The 15,162-nt window shown below is 43.3% G+C and overlaps 1 long non-coding RNA gene across 1 annotated transcript; it reads right to left on the minus strand.

Annotated features, from left to right (window-relative positions):
• Positions 1 to 1,002: 1,002 nt before the first annotated feature.
• LOC310709850 lies at positions 1,003 to 5,144 on the minus strand. Its single transcript, XR_014527689.1, has 3 exons — positions 5,020 to 5,144; positions 3,020 to 3,157; positions 1,003 to 1,161 (listed from the first exon to the last, which is right to left on the minus strand). It is a non-coding gene; the product is annotated as an uncharacterized lncRNA (long non-coding RNA).
• Between the last annotated feature and the right edge of the window lie 10,018 nt (positions 5,145 to 15,162).

A 15,162-nucleotide genomic window follows, 5' to 3' on the forward strand; every position in this document is an offset into this window, starting at 1 on the left:
AGTGTCAGTAGTATTGATTTCTGATAACAACTCCATATAGCAGCTACCACTTGCTGCACAGACAAAGCTAAGACTCCAACATGTTCTCACTTAGCTATGGCAGGAACTGCACCCTAGGCAGGGAGTATCAATTACTGATCGGGCATGTCTGGACAGACCACAAACACTACAGCTACAATATTTTTGGAATGGCAATTAGAATTACCACCCATTCCATAGTTTCTCTGAGCTCAAAGAGACAATTGAATAATGGATGGATGATTCAGAATTTGCTCCCTGCAAGCAGCTTTCACCCCAAGATGACAGGACAATGACAGCTGTTGGCAATTTATATCTGGAAGGATATACAGTAGGCCAAGAATTACAATGTAAATATAACAAATATTGGGATATTGGGGGGCAGATATTGGGAATGGGGAAGAAATTTGGTTCAGTTTATTTATGAACCTTCCTCAGTCAAACTTCCTGAAACTCTTGTTTTGAGATTTATTTTGCATTCAGGTACCAACCCATGTGCTGTGCTTTAAATGTGAAGGTGTTTAAGTGCTTTCTGCTTGTGGCAAATAATACAATTTTCCAATACCCAGAAAATGCTCTTCTGAAGGAAATATTATCAATTTATCCTTCCTAGCAAAGCGGAATTAAGTCACTGTTGTCACATTAACTCCACAGAGCAAGAGATACCAAACAGTTAAATGATTTTAAAAATATTTGTATATTTTATATATTTTTTTGCAAAATAATGATATTTGTTGCAGAACATCCTTCATTAGGAAATTATTCATATATTCCATCAGACTGTGTTCCATCAGAAAAACTTAGAAAAACTTTTGTGTTTTCTTTGTTCCAGTCAGGAGTTGCTGACAAAAGTTCCCTTGTCAGGAGAATTTTCATATCAAATGAATAAAAGGATTCCTTAGTTGTGAATTCTACATTGCAGGGAGTTGGATAAGAAAACGCTATGATTTTAACTGAGATACTAGGGAAGGACGAGAAGAGAGACACAGGCAATACCTTTATTTTCTCATGGGTCTACACAACTTTTTCCACAATTTAAATAACAGCACTTTTTCTTTTCTGGACAATCGTAATCACTGCTGCAAAGATCTCCTTCTGGGACGGAGCAGAAATATGGAAGGATGGGGCAGCTGCCAGCTTTTTCTGTAACAGAGAAAACCCACCACATGACTGTTTGTTTTGTGTTTCCAGAGCCAGACAAATGCTTCAGATAACTAGCTCGCCTATGCATGTCCAAAGCCCCACATTTCATCAAGAGCGCATCAAGATCCAGCGTGGCCTTATGGTTAGAGTGTCAGACTAGGACTTGGGAGACCAGGGTTCAAATCCCCAACTGGCTATGGGGCTCACTGGGTGGCCTTGGGCCAGTCACTGTCTCTTAGCCTAACCTACTTCTCAGGGTTGTTGTAGGGATTTTTAAAAAAATGAGGGGTAGAAATGCAAAAAACGAAAAATAAATAAATAAAACCCATGTAGTGCAGCCCCACAGATGGGCATAGACAGGGGCAGCCCCTCAAGCCTAGTTCATGAATGATACCTTAGGCCGCAATCTCCAGGAGGAGTCCCCATTTAACAGAGTTCCAGGGTACAAACACTTTGGCGAAGTTTCACGGATCTTTGCCTGAAACTAATTGCATGGGTCAGAGACTCCTTGCTCGATTATTCATCACCTATGTTGTTAGGTAACAATTTGTGTTACTAAATGGCAAATCTTTCTTCCTTGTGGCCACTGTTTGGTAACATCACATTACATGATCATCGGGTTACAGATGCTTCAGGTTGCGTTTTTTTGGGTTAAAGGTAAAGGGTAAAAGGACCCCTGACCATTAGGTCCAGTTGCAGACGACTCTGGGGTTGCGTGTTCATCTCACTCTATAGGCCGAGGAAGCCGGTGTTTGTCCGCAGACAGCTTCCGGGTCATGTGGCCAGCATGACTAAGCCGCTTCTGGCGCAACGGAACACCGAAACCAGAGCAGCACACGGAAACGCTGTTTACCTTCCTGCCAGAGCAGTACCTATTTATCTACTTGCACTTTGACATGCTTTCAAACTGCTAGGTTGACAGGAGCAGGGACCGAGCAACAGGAGCTCACCCCGTCGCCGGGATTCAAACCGCCGACCTTCTAATCGGCAAGTCCTAGGCTCTGTGATTTAACCCACAGTGCCATCCACTGCCAAAACCCGGAAGTACCGGAATGGGTTGCTTCCGGGTTTCGGCGGTCGCGCATGCACAGAAGCACCAAATTGCACTTTGCGCATGCGCAGAAGAGATGAGTCGCAACCCGCGTGTCTGTAGATGCACCGCTGCGGGTTGCGAACGCTGCGGGCTGTGAAAATGCATCCCACATGGATCACATTCGCAACCCGAGCGTCCACTGTAATTGCTGAAAGTAGAAGCTCTTCTCCAATGAAGATGGGTGTTGTGTGCTTAAGAGAGAGAGAACTTGGGAATTTGGGTGGCGCTGGTTCCAAAGAACCAGCTGTTGCTAGAGAGAGGCTGCCTTTGCTCTTCCATTGAGAGTAGCACTTTGTTTCTATGTTACAGTTATGGAAGATAATACTTTGTATCAAAGCTATGCTTTGTACAAAGTGACATTTTGTGTTTATCTTCCCATTTTGGGGGATGGAGCAATGATTAAAAAGGTAGCCCATTGTCTATTTCATCTTATATATCTGCCAGAGTGGGTCAGTTATTATGAATTCTGGCAGCTATGTAATTGCAATCAACATCCACAATGGTTCTTTATATACTTTAGAGCCTCACAGATGCTTACATAGCTTTTTCCTACCTGCGGTTTCTACTCATGGGGAATGGATAGAGTATTGGTTTTGGTCTGGGGAATCCTAACTACAGATCCTTATTTAAACATAAAGTTCATTTGATTGTCTTCAGCAGATTACTGTGTCTCAGGCTAACCTAAAGCACTAAATGACAACGTATCGTAGGAAATCAGCCACAAAAAGCCAACACAGAAGAACCAGGTTTAGCCATACACCATACCTTGTGGGTTTCTGCAAATCTTGCCACAATTGAAGTAGCAGCACTTTTGAATCCCCTCGCAGTCATAGTCATGGTTGCAAGCATCCTGTCCCTTTACACTGCATTTGAATGGATTTGGTGGGCAAGTTCCAAATTTTTCTGGAAGTAGAAAATAGCAGGGTTAACAAATACCCAAATATACTATGCCTAAAAGCATTGCTGCGAAGTTAAATGAAACAAGGATAGCAAAACATTATGTGCACAGGAAAGTCCTATGTGAATTATACATAACCAGCCATTGAGTTAATGGTTACTAGACTTTGGGTGATTGCGGGTTGCATCACAAAATCAGCCCGTGGGAATCGAAAGCTGAATGAGCAGAAGTTGAATGAAGATGGGAATGTATGGGAAGAATACAATTCTTCAGTAAATGGTTCGGTGGAAGTATAAGAAGACCTGTTTGAGAAGTGGTACATATATACCACTTCATACAGCCGGAAGGGTGATACGGGATTATTATTATTATTATTATTATAATTTCTATACCACCCTGTACCTGAAGGTCTCAGGGCGGTTCACATAAAGCAGTGATGGCCAAACTTGGCTCTCCAGCTGCTTTTGGACTACAGCTCCCATCATCCCCAGCTAACAGGACTAGTGGTCAGGGATGATGGGAACTGTAGTCCCCAAACATCTGGAGGGCCAAGTATGGCCATCACTGACATAAAGGATCACATACATAGAATCAAAATACAAACAGCAACCCAATAAAAAAACCCTAAAAAGAGCCAGCATTTTAAAAAGGGCATAGGATGTAGATCAGGTCAGGCAAAGGGCAGGTTAAAAAGGAACATTTTTGCCTGGTGCCTAAAGGTGTATATAGTGCACTGCTCCTTGATTAAAAACAGAGAGAGAAGCTGCTACACACTGAAAATTCAATGCAACAGAGAAAGGTTCTAACTTAGCCACCTGCAGGACATGCAAATATATTTTTATGTTTTAGTTTATAGAAACATTTATTTTTAAAAAGCATATTGACATTCTTTCTCACAAGGGAGAATACTGTTAACTTGTTTGTGATTTCCTCTGAATGCAGCCCTTGTAAGTGGACTTGGAACTACAGGATTTCATCTGAAGCACAAGAGGAAGCAAATTTTCCATGACAGTTTCTGATATTGAGGAGAATTTTTGATTACAATTGGTCACCATTTGCAGTCAAGATTATAGATCGAACCTTTCAAAACTGCACTGATTTTAACCAGTTTTGGCAGGATGGCATTCTATTGTTTACTCAACATCATTAGAATAAATCTGCATATATATTTTTTGCACAAGGAACTAAAAAAAAGTCCACTTAACTCTTAGTATTTGCGGGGGAATTTGTTAGAATTCCTGAGCAGAGCTAAGTACTGTTTGCCAGTAAACGATCCAAAAGGTCCAGCAGGTCCTTTGCCAGAAAATTGTTCCTTGTTGTCCTACCACAAGTCTTTCACACTGAGAGCAGTGAAACTTGAAGCAAGGGCCTCAGAAACTGGTAAACAGTACCATTTCATTTCATTTTTTGAAAATTAAATTTATATACCTCCCTTCGTCCAAAGATCACAGAGCAGTGTACAACATAAAAATACAAAATGAGAAAACAAGAAGTGTTTGGATTTGATATTCCGCTTTATCACTACCCTAAGAAGTCTCAAAGCGGCTAACATTCTCCTTTCTCTTCGTCCCCCACAACAAACACTCTGTGAGGTGAGTGGGTCTGAGAGACTTCAAAGAAGTGTGACTGGCCCAAGGTCACCCAGCAGCTGCATGTGGAGGAGCGGGGAAGTGAACCGGTTCACCAGATTATGAGACTACTGCTCTTAACCACTACACCACACTGGCTCACATAAATACATAACAAAGACAAACCAACCAATAACCCACCTCCCACAAAAGGTCATAGATGGCTTGATCAGCAAAATATATTTTATATACAACTCTGGTATCAGACAGAAGGAGAAGCAGCTTCATTCAAAACCTACCTAGTGGTGGCATGCAAGATGCAGGTGAGAGCTGTGTCCAGAGGGCCAGCAGTCCCACCAAGGCTAAGATGCTCCTGGCCTTCATGGTACCTTCAGAATCTGGTTCCGAATGTTCATCACTGGGTCAGGCTGGTGAGATTTAAGCTTGCTAAAAGGGTGGCACTGGATCACAAGAGGGAGGAGCCCTGCCCCATGTTTGTCACCCAAACATGCCTTGCAGATGTCAATCCATTACCCAATCCTTATTTCACCTATACTCTATATATACTCTTGCATTTGGTAACTATGAGCCTCTGACCTACAGTAGTCCAATCTGGAATTGGGCAGTTATTACTGAGTGCAATGAGTACAGGCTCAGGAAAGGGGAAATCCTACGTGCTTCTTGGAGCAGGAATTGGCTGCTTTCTGGGTGTGCTACCTCCCAAATCTTCCTGGTCATGGTCAGAGTGATTCACTCAGGCAATGGAGGCCAATGTCAGCACAGCCTTCCTTCCTGTAAACAGCTTTCATGGGGGGGGGGGTAATATGGATTGAGAACTAAGCTGAAACCTCATTCAACCTTCTGCGTGGTTTGCATAATGTGCAAATTAGGCTACCTATATTTGGGGGACAGAAACCAGGCAACCCTAAGCCAGAAACTATAAGCTTTTAATTGAGAAATATTTTTGGATGTATAGTCATCACTTAAAATGGGTGTGTGTGTGTGTGTGTGTGTGTGTGTGTGTGTGTGTGTGCCAGCCTGCTGCCTATGAAGACCTTCATTGGCACTCACAGACTCTGAGCTCCCATTTTTTAATGGGGAGTAAAGTTATGAATCAAAATGTGCTGGCACCCTTCTAAGCTTTCTGTGAAGTGACCTAGCCTAGATGTTTCCACCTGCCCGTGTTTTTAGCCAATGAGTGAATGCAGAGCTATGACAAGTGGATGTCCTAAAGAGCATCTGTTCTCCCTTCCCCTTTAGTTCACTTTCCCTGCTTCCGCCTCATTTTATAGTAGTACCTGCAATCTGTGTAGTTTGCCACCACAGAGCCTAGGACTTGCTGATCAGAAGGTCGGCGGTACGAATCCCTGCAACGGGGTGAGCTCCCGTTGCTCGGTCCCTGCTCCTGCCAACCTAGCAGTTCGAAAGCACGTCAAAGTGCAAGTAGATAAATAGGCATCGCTCCGGCGGGAAGGTAAATGGCGTTTCTGTGCGCTGCTCTGGTTCGCCAGAAGCGGCTTAGTCATGCTGGCCACATGACCCGGGAGCTGTACACCGGCTCCCTCGGCCAATAAAGCGAGATGAGCACCGCAACCCCAGAGTTGGTCATGACTGGACCTAATGGTCAGGGGTCCCTTTACCTTTACTTTCCCTAGCAACCAGGATGGATCTTTCATGTGGTGGATTGGCCTGAGATCAGGTACCCACAAGAAGTTATTTTCTGCAATGAACGCTACACAACAAGTGGGTACAGGAGAGTAGCTTAGTCTTTGGTTTTGAGATTGGGACTGGGACTGGGGAAATCAGGATTCTTGTGTCTTTAACAACTGTACCTCCACAATCAGAATTAGCAGGACATAGCTGACTTTCCATGGTAAGCATGAGATAGTCTGGGGGTTGGGGAGCAGCAAGGACTGTGTTCTCTTTAATTTTATGTTATGTCATGCCTCACATGGTAGTCATTTTGTGACTGGCGCCTGCCCTACTGCCTCAAAATTTGATATGGTCTACTCTTGAGTGACATAACCTTGGTATTCTCTTGCAAAGAAGAGCTACTTCCCAACACCTGCTGTTATCAAAACTCAAAAAACTGTTTCTCAGAGCACTTGCAGAAAGATGGTGACACCTCCCTTCTTTGGATTTTCATCCAGGAACATAAGAAGCGGCCTTATAATTAGTCTTCTCATTACTTCACCTGGCCTAGTATTACTGACCTCACTGACAATGATTTTCCAGAGTATCAGGAAGAAGACTTTTACCACCAAGACCATATAAGACCGGTCCTGAAAGATCTTCATTGGCTCCCAGTACGTTTCTGAGCACAATTCAAAGTGTTGGTGCTGACCTTTAAAGCCCTAAATGGCCTCAGTCCTGTATACCCGAAGGAGCGTCTCCACGCCCATCAACAAGCCTGGACACTGAAGTCCAGCGCCGAGGGCCTTCTGGCGGTTCCCTCGCTGTGAGAAATGAGGTTACAGGGAACCAGGCAGAGGGCCTTCTCAGTAGTGGCGCCTGCCCTGTGGAACGCCCTCCCAGCAATAAACAATTATTTTACTTTTACAAGACAACTGAAGGCGGCCCTGTTTAGGGAAGTTTTTTATGTCTGACACTGTCTTGTTTTTAATATTCAGTTGGAAGCCGCCCAGAGTGGCTGGGGAAACCCAGCCAGATGGGCGGGGTATAAATAATATATTATTATTATTATTATTATTATTATTATTATTATCCAACCTGCATCCAGACAGGAGCATCTGGTGTTCTCAGTCACCTGCCACGGTCCAAACTTTGGCCTTCCCACTTGCCTGATCCCTAGCTGTGGGCTAATTTGGTGTCTGCAGCTAGGTCTGGGAAGCTGCCCACCATTTCAAATTTCCCACAGTGCCTCGGGATGTCTGATGTAACATCCCTTCAGGTGGCTTTTCAGAACCAGCCAGTCTCGCCAGGTAAACAAGGAATTTAACAAGGTTTTATTGTGCCCTCCCCCCTCGACTGAGGTTGAATGGACTTTATTTAAAATTATCTTTGGTTTGGACCAGGAGTGTGAGGGAGCAATACAGAGCAAGAAGAATGAACGGCTGCTGAATAGATCTGGCAAGAGGCCGAATTTGAAAAAAAGATTTTGTCTTTAACTGTGTGATGTTCAAGAACTCCAGAGTGGAATTTTAATGGCAGAGACCAGACATGCACTCCGTGAGTTCTTTATGGACACAGCCTGTATGCTAGTTGGTGAACAGCAGAAGGAATGGAATGTGACCTTGTGGCAGCCAGATAAACACTACAAAGAACTGAACAATGGAAGATAGTAATTAATTCTCCCAGCACACCAGGTCTGAAACAACAATGTATATGGATTTTATATTTATAAGATGTAACAGGCACTGTTTGTAAGGACTGGGGGGGGGGGGGTGTCAGCTGCAAGAATGGACTAACAACAAGTGAAGGATCAACTGGACATTAAATAAGATATGATGTGGCTACAGGAGGAAATGATTGACATATGTTTGCAACAGGGGTGGGAAACCCGTTTTTTATCGAAATTGTATTAAATTAAAGTTTGATTTGGGGGGAAAGGAAAGGAAAGAATGCTGCACCTGCCCTTTGAAGGTGCTTACCTCATTCAGATCCCATGATACCAAAAGTAGTTGTTGTGGTACCTTCCACCTGTTGCTGGACTCCAGCTCTCAATGGCCCCAGCTAATAGTATAGCTAATGGACAGGGATGATGGGAGTTGTGGTTCAGCAACATCTAGAACAGGGATCAGCAACCTTTTTCAGCTGGGGGCCGGTCCACCGTTCCTCAGACCATGTGGTGGGCTGGACTATATTTTGAAAAAAATAATGAACAAATTCCTATGCCCCACAAATAACCCAGAGAAGCATTTTAAATAAAAGCACACATTCTACTCATGTAAAAACAACAGGCAGGCCCCACAAATAACCCAGAGATGTATTTTAAATAAAAGGACACATTCTACTCATGTAAAAACACACTGATTCCCAGACCATCTGCGGGCCAGATTGAGAAGGCAATTGGGCCGCATCCGGCCCACAGGCCTTAGGTTGCCTAGCCCTGATCTAGAAGGTACCACATTTGCTTCCCTTACGTTACTCAATTAAATATTTTGCCATTTCAAAACTGCTGGATTTCAATCCAAAACCAAAATGGTAAAGCATTTCAAAGGCATCAGATTTCACTTAGCCCTACCTTAGCCAGATTTCACTTAGCCTTAGGGTATTTGACTTGTGTTGCTTATCCAAATCAGCCTCCCCCAATCTGGTTCCCCTCAAATGTTTGAGACTCTGGTGAAGCTTTAGTCCCATCATTGGTAATGAGTTGGCAAGTGCTGTTCTATATGAGACATCAGCAGCAGTTTATCTGAAGAGTTAGCTTGACAGGGGATGTGAAGCTGAAGACATGAATGGAGAATTTATTATTTTCCTTTCCAAATCACAACCATCACATACTTAAGAGACCACGTCTTCAAACACTGAGCACTTCTCCCTGATTTACTACTTCCAAAGAGAAAATTGATGAATCGTTCAGCTGAATTTTCCTTCTATACTTGACTGCTGACTTTTAACCTCAGGAAGGACTATGGGCGAAACAGCTTAATTCACGCTGGTGCTGGGTTCTGAGAAAGAGAAAGAAAGATCTACTGAATTAAATACACCCATCACAAACTATAGCTATAGCATAAATGTTATTCACATTCTGAATGGTTCAATGTTGATTAACCATTCTGATGCCACATCTGAAGGCTATAGAAGAATAATTGTTGGCCTTGGCTGCCCTAGTGCACATGATAACTCTAATTCTTCTGACATGTTATAGCTCTGATGGAAGACTCAGGACCTAATGGACACTGAAAGCACGGCAATAATTCAATAGGTTCTAGATATAGAACTAGGTTGTGGTTATTCATGACTGGATTTACAGTAATATACAACTGCAATATAACTTGTTATGTACCATGAATAATAATGGATTGCCTGTAAGAAGAAGGTGACCCTATCAAGTCTGGTATTATTTACAGTAAGACTTGATTCTTCTCCTAAACATCAGCATTTACTTTGCATATCTAGCATATCTAATGTGTTTACTTGCTTTCGTTTGCCTCTTCTGCTTAGCCAACCCCATTTTCTCTCACATGTAGACTGTAGGCCCAGTCCCTACAAGGATTGTCCTGGTTCTTTCTTTAATATGGGATTGCTTTTACCAGCACTGAAATGTTGAAATAAGATCAGGTTCCAAATCTAAGTATAGCTGCATATGCTTAAAGTAAGGAGACCTAGCAATATGCTAAAGTACTAAAACGCTTGGATTGTCATTGTTAATTGCCTGGGCACAGTTGCTGGTATTGTTCTCATTCCAGGTCATTTCCCATAACTCTGCTGATCATGGTAGGGCAGTGGTAAGGAACCACTTCATTAACAAAGGGCTGGATTAGAATGTGGCAAACCCTCCACTGGCGATGCTCCAATGCTAAAAGGGACTGCTTTGGGCAAGCATCGTCCACCTGTCCATCACCTGATGTCATTTGTCAGGAGTGCAACACAACTATTGGAAATGCCCGCTAAGTTGTGTCCTTCAAGTACAATGCTATGCTTCTTCTTGGAAGGTTAGCCCAACCTTCAGAATTTTGGGGGGCATCCCAGAACACAAGCAGCAATGTTTCCTGTTTCTGAAATCACTTTCCTTGGAGGAATAGTCCCTATCACTTCCCAGCTGTTAAGTGGAACATACATGACCCGCCTCATATTAGTGTTGTTTACAGTACCAAAAATTGCCAGGTAGCAGTCTCTGCTACATATCCCCTCACAACACTTCTTATTTTTAGGGCAGTCATAGTCAACATCACATTTATAAGGGGGGTCCAGCATGCTGCACCTACAGAGAAATAAAGTGCACAGTGGTACCTCGGGTTAAGTACTTAATTTGTTCCGGAGGTCCGTACTTAACCTGAAACTGTTCTTAACCTGAAGCACCACTTTAGCTAATGGGGCCTCCTCCTGCTGCCACGCCGCCCAATTTCTGTTCTTATCCTGAAGCAAAGTTCTTAACCTGAAGCACTATTTCTGGGTTAGCAGAGTGTGTAACCTGAAGCGTATGTAACCTGAAGCGTATGTAACCCGAGGTATCACTGTAGTATGAAAGATAAACTCAGAAAAGCAATGTTTCCATCTCTGATTGCAGCTCACCACGTTCTTTATTCTCTTCTAGCCTGAAAACATCCCTAAAGAATATTCCCAGATATTGCAGCATTGTGTGAAATGTAGTCAAATTATTGAGTACCAATCATACAATGTGGAAGAGGCAGGGGACCCTGAATCCAATGCTGAGATCTTCTTGAGGAGCTCTCTGGGATGACACCTGCTGACAAACTCCTGGAGCTGTCAGAAGAGAAGGTTGGGCAATCCCCCAGTCCTCCAGATCACCAGCAACCAAAAATTTGGGCCAAAGTTCATAGAGTTGGAAGGGACCAACACCCCCTGTAAAGCAGGAATCTTTTGCCCATTATCAAATCCATTACCCTGAGAGTGAGGATCTCATGTTCTACCAACTCAGCTGTATTAAAGCAAGGGCAGTTGGGTGCTTCTACTCTGGACCTTGGATTGCTTCCTGACCTTGTTTCTAGATCATGCTTTGTATTTAGCTTGATTCTTGAGAGCATGGGGCACCTTGAACTTTGCACTCTTGGGCAGGTGCTTTAGTAAAAGGCTTTGCCCTCTGTGGTCTGAGCTTAACTGGGCCACCCTGGCCAGTCCCTGTCTCTCAAAGTGACCTACCCCACAGGGTTGTCATGAGGATCAAATGGGAGAACAATGTGCACAACCTTCACCTCCTTGGAGGAAATAGAATAAATAGAATAAATGAATAAAACATAATACAACAACTTGCTATTTATTGTACCGAAAAGTGGTTGGAAGCAGTCTCTCCCGCAAGGCCCTACACAGCACTTCAAATTGCTAGGGCAGTCATTGTCAAAAATGCATTTGTTAGGGGGATTCACCATTAAGCATCTCATGAGAAACAGTGGACAGACACCAGGTTTTCCTGAAACAGAAACAGTAACATAATGAGTGGTTCTGAGTCAAATTCAAGTTATTAGTGAGAATTTTAAAAGCCCTGCAAGAACTAAGAGAAAGCACAACTGAGCTGGCCAATGTGGAAAGGTATCTTACATGGCAACTAGAGTTGGGGTTACACTCCATTTCTAGAGCACCCTTCCTTCAGGTGTGTGATAGGTGCCAACACTTGACTCTTTTTGGCACTGACTGAGCCCTTTCAAATTCTTTAATTCTATTCACTTAGTGGAAGACAGGCGTGCCTGGCGTGCTCTGGTCCATGGGGTCAAGAAGAGTCAGACACGACTAAACGACTAAACAACAACAACAAATTGTTGCTTGTTCCACTGATGCAGAGATTGTCCTCTTAAATACGTTTTAGTCATCTCACTGCATCCTTAAAAGTTTTATTATTGCATTTTTATGTTTTGTGGTTTTTATAGATGTAACACCCTGGCAATCATTTTTATGAACAGCAGGCTAAAAATGTTTCACATAAAAACAAATGCATAAAGAAAATATTGTGTGGCAAACAGTTCAGAAGTGGGAGCAGGTCCAGAACAGGGTTGCAAAATGATTAGCTAGGACTGGGTATTTTGTCCATATGCATTTGCTTGTCACATACTCTCCACTTTGGGCCCAATTTTAAAGCCCCCTCTGTCTTGGAACCAGGTTACCTGCAAGAGTGCCTTCCTTATGTCTATCCCAACCTTAATCATCATTTCAGACGGGGCACCCTGACCAAATGAAAGGAGGCAGATAACCACTAGGAAATGGGCCTTTTCAATAGTAGCACCCCAGTTATGGAAAAGCCTTCAGAAAGGGGTTCATCTGGCACAGTCTTTATGGTTCATGGTCAGGGAAGATGGAGCTCATTGGGTGACCCAATGCAAAAATTCTGAGGATCCATGTGGACCTGTGCTTTATAACCATGTTTTTGCACCATTGCGGCCCCATGAAACAGTGTGTGTGTGATTTTTTTTGGTGCAGGCTGTAGCCATGGACATGCTATGTGATCTGATGGTGAATTTGGGGTGACCCAGTGCAAAAATCCCGAGGATCCATGGGCTTTTACCTCCCCCCTCCCAGGCAGCCTCCACTAGCCTCCCTTACTTCTCTTCCGATCCCACCGATCAGCTGTTTCCTTTCAACACTCCTTTCCCTCTTGTTTGCCTTAGAGCCTTTTCCTTAGCTGGAGCAGTTTTTTGCTCCTCCTTTTCTTCTAATTTCTCTCCTTATTGCTTTAGTCTTCCTGTTTCCCCCCTTTGCAAGTTTGCTGTCTTTACCTCCCCCCTCCCAGGCAGCCTCCTTTATCTCTAGCATCCTTTATCTCTCTCCCCGATCAGCAAACGATCAGCGGCTTTGTTTCAACACCCACTTCCCTCTTTCAAAAAAAAAAAAAAAAAAAAGCACGACCTGCTTTTTGCCCCTGGGCAATTCGGCTCCAGGGACCATGCATTCGCTCCATTAGACGCACAGACATTTCCCCTTACTTTTTAGGAAGAAAAAAGTGTGTCTTATGGAGTGAAAAATACAGTATATGGAGGACCACAGGTCCCCCACCTATGACAATACCCATCCTTAGCAGAAGCAAAAGGATCTTTCTCACCTGTATCTCTGGCTACCACTTGCTCCAGAAGGTGCTTTGGAACTTACCTCTGAAGAATATTGTACCCGATACGGACATCCCTGACCAAAGGACTAGGAGACCCACAAGCAAGAAAGCACTCAGTGTCTTCATGGTGCTGGCAGGAACCAAATATGGATGCCTATGACCAAGACAGGCAGATATTTATACTGGTAGAGCTGGGCTAAGAGATGATAGTATCTTTTCACATCCTCATACTTAGCATAATTTCTCTTTACTGAGAATATTTTACCAGCATTTTCAGCCCACTATAAAAAACTGATGTTAATTTACAGTACAGTACGTACTTAACCTTCTCTCTTCTGTTATGCTTGTGAAATCAGTTGATGCTGGGATATGGCCATTTACCCCACAGATTACTCTGTCCCACTGCCAGCCACTAAGGGAAGGGTGTAAGCCTTTGGTACCCCAGATGGTGTTGGAGTTCATCTCCAGCTGGCATGGCCAATACTCTGAGATGGTGGGTGTTGTGGTCCGGCCACATTTGAAGGACCACAGATTCCCCATGCTTGGTTTACACAGGGCTGTTCCAGATGTTCTTATGATTATAGAATCATGATTACACAATCCCATTTTCAATACTGTTTGTGACTGCTATGATGCCAGATCAGACATACTGGGTGATACCCAATTATTGGTTTTCAACAGTAGCACCATAAATGTAACAGAAAAACAAAAACAGAAAAACACACAGAATACACATTATTGGGTTGTCAGTTACAAAAAGTAACTGTAAGGTACATACTGCCCAATCCTCTTTTAAAACCATCTGTGTAGATGACCATCACTGCCTCCTCATTATAGTCTAGCATTGCCAGGAATGAACACAGATGAAGCTACACACAACAAAGTTTAAAATATACAATATATGAACCAACCAATCAACATTAACAAGAATTGATCACTGAACATCAACAGCACACCCTTAGACAGATAGCCTCAAGCACACTCATCCTTTGCACCCTGATATTCAATCTGTTGAAGAACACTGATCTAGAACACTATAATGAATGATAATCTCTTGTCTTGTTTTGTTAATGATGCTCAGGGACAATGGCTCTTTAATTCTTTCATATATGGCAGCCCTCACCATGTGGTGATTTTGGACCACAGTTCTCAACTAACATGCCCAGTGGTCAAGGCATTGGGGAAGGGTTGGCCTAAAAGATGTCAAATGGGGGACCAAGGAAATGAAGGAGAAGGAAAGAGAGAAAGGCATTTGCTTAAATAGTAAAATCCTAGCAGAGAGCTACAGAGGTCATTTAACAATTGACTTCACAGTATTTACAAGGAAGGAAGTAAATTTCCCCAATACCACCAGCTGACCTGTGGGTCAATGCCGACAGGAGAAATCTGAGAAATGCATACTATTCTAGTCTTGTGATGTATGTACCGTGGTACCTCGGGTTATAGACGCATCAGGTTACAGACTCCGCTAACCCAGAAATAGTGCTTCAGGTTAAGAACTTTGCTTCAGGATAAGAACAGAAATCGTGCTCTGGCAGTGCGGCAGCAGCAGGAGGCCCCATTAGCTAAAGTGGTGCTTCAGGTTAAGAACAGTTTCAGGTTAAGAACGGACCTCCGGAACGAATTAAGTACTTAACGCGAGGTACCACTGTACATTTCTGTTCTCATCCTGAAGCAAAGTTCTTAACCCGAGGTACTGTTTCTGGGTTAGTGGAGTCTGTAACCTGAAGCGTATGTAACCTGAAGCGTATGTAACCCGAGG

This window comes from Podarcis liolepis, assembly GCF_965112155.1.
Source record: "Podarcis liolepis genome assembly, chromosome: 6".
NCBI classification, from domain to species: Eukaryota; Metazoa; Chordata; class Lepidosauria; order Squamata; family Lacertidae; genus Podarcis; species Podarcis liolepis.